The 2,546-nt window shown below is 49.1% G+C and overlaps 1 pseudogene; it reads left to right on the forward strand.

Moving 5' to 3' along the window:
* Positions 1-750: 750 nt before the first annotated feature.
* On the forward strand, positions 751-2,114 carry LOC146202282 (speckle-type POZ protein B pseudogene; annotated as a pseudogene).
* Positions 2,115-2,546: the final 432 nt, after the last annotated feature.

Here is a 2,546-nt window from a genome sequence, read left to right on the forward strand (position 1 = left end):
ACTCAAGTCACTGACATTCTAGTGGAAATCAAGAAAACGAAATAGACATGGCCAGGACATGTTGTGCAAAACAGAAACCGATGGTCACTTATGGTTACAAACCGGATTCCAAGAGAAGGAAAGCTTAGTAGGGGGCGGCAGAAAGTTACGTGGGCATATGAGATGAAGAAGTTCGTAGGGGTCAAGTGAATGCAATTAGCACAGGATCGGGTCAACTGGAGGGATATGGGAGATACCTTCGCCCTGCAGTTTTTATGTCGGCTAATGATGATGATGATGATGAGCTTATTAGGCAACGTTCTTGAGGTGTGTTTGGGTGAAGGAGTACTTGGTGTGGGGATATCGAATGTCCAGATTAAATATTACTCTGAGATTTTATAGATATATCTAGCTTGCCTATGTGACTTTTTTTTATCCAAAGCATACTCTGAATATGATGATCACAGTCGAGAATTTCTCACATAGCCGTTATACAAGAGAAGAAAGAAAACGAATGTCCTTTTCCAATCTCGTGGCACGCCCTTGTGCCGCTAGGTGAAAAAGAAGGCGGTTTTAAAATATTAGTGATTCCCTTCGGAGTTCGGATTCCCACTTTCCTCGCCACCCGGATCTTGGCGATACTAATACGCCGACACGAATGCTGGCGCTCATCATCATGCAGGCCTAAAGTTGCAGGGGCCGGCAGGAAGACTGCTCGACTTGGCAGCCATGCAGCGTAGCATGACCACCGTAAGGCTCCTGCTATACCCGATGTCACTCAGCTCGCGGCTCATGGCGCTACCGTGGGACCAGCTTAAGCAGTCACAACGCCATTCTTCGCCAAGGAGCTTCATACTGAGGAAAGAGTATCTGCTGGCACTGCGCGAAGGCCGCCATCGGGAGGAGGGAGCCTCGAGGTACTCTCAAGGAGGCCAGGAAGACGTTTTGGCGATGAGGCTGTGTCCAGACAAGAACACTGCTTGGCGGCTGCTATACCCGAGGCCAATCCGTTCGCGGCTCATGGGGCTGCCTTGGGACCAGCTTACATCGTCACTACGTCCGTCTTCGCTAAGGAGTTTCATCTTTAGGAAAGGGTATCTCTGTGCACTACGTGAGGGCACCCACTGGGAGGAAGAGCTCTTTCGAGGCTACCTGCTCAGCGTCGTGGCTGCCGCAGCCGGTGCCACCGTCGTTGCTCGCGGTGAGATCCTGTTGGAGTCGTATAGAAGCAAGGCCATTCCCTGCCTGCCCAATTCGGCTCCGCTGAGCGAGGTGAACACGCCCGGGGCCGAGAACTGGGGCTTCACACATGTGAATGTCATCAGTGTTTCCTTCATGTGGAAGATCAACAAATTCAGTTTCCACCGAGAAGTGGGGGAAATGATCAAAAGCTCAACATCTTCTGCCGCGGCCAACGATACACCGAGGTTGTGCCTAAAGAGGAACCCCAAGGGCCTGGACGAGAAGAGCAAGGATTACCTATCCGTGTACCTGCTACTGGTGTCCAGCAATAAAAGTAAGGTACATGCCAAGTTCACATTTTCTATCCTCAATGCCAAGCAGGATTATGGCCTGGTTATGGTTATGGCGAGTAAAATGGCATATCGTTTTTTTCCAAGGCAATGACTGGGGCTTCAAGAAGTTCATTGGGAGAGATGTATTGCTGTAGAAGGCAAACGAACTCCTTGTTGACGACCAGCTCACACTATATTGTGAAGTGAGCGTTGTTTCGGACTTGGTGAACATTTCGTGGCTGAAGAACATAAAGAAGTTCAAGGTCCCTCAGTGCCGGCTGTCGAGAATTTTGTCACTTGTTTGAATGCCAGACGTTCAGCGATGTCGTCCTGAGTGTCAATGGGCAGGAGCTCTACGCCCACAAAGCTCTCCTTGTCGCTCGCTATCCTGCATTTGCGGCTACGTTCGAACACGAGCTGGAAGTGCAGCGGAACAAATTGGAGTTCGCCCACACGGACCACCAGGTATTCCAGGAATTCTTCGTGGTGCTCCGTCAGACGAGTTCTGAAAGCGGGGAAATCGCCTACCAAAACAGCGTGGGAACCGTGTTGGAATTCTACCTTTCGTCAACAGCTATCATTTCAGAAGGCCATTTCAATATTAAAACAAGTCATTTGTAAAGGTTCTTCGGTTGCACCTGTGTTATTCAACCTATTTTTATCCGCTGTTGACAAGCGCATTCAAGCCAACCTTTCTCACCTTCCTGTTGTAAAAGTGTCCAGATACGTTGACAATATCTTAATTATTTTTAGTAAATGACATGCGAAGAAATGTGATTCTGTCGGGAAGTGCTGAGCATTTTTTCTGAGCACGGTGCCGGGTTAAATTCCACTTGGAAAGCACCTACAGAGGGCCGCATGCAGTTCTTAGATATTGAATTGAATTTCGCCGACAGTAATATTTGCTGGATGTACCATCCACGAACCAGAAGCGTCTGTTGCGCTTTGACAACGCGCACGCAAACATTGTTAAGCGGGGGATCGTGTCTTCCTGTCTTCACGGAGCCGTGACTAAATCATGCACGCATCGCATGGCCGATAGCAATCAAGAGC

The sequence above is a fragment of the Amblyomma maculatum genome, chromosome 1 (assembly GCF_055883805.1).
Source record: "Amblyomma maculatum isolate TAMU_Amacu chromosome 1, ASM5588380v1, whole genome shotgun sequence".
NCBI lineage: Eukaryota > Metazoa > Arthropoda > Arachnida > Ixodida > Ixodidae > Amblyomma > Amblyomma maculatum.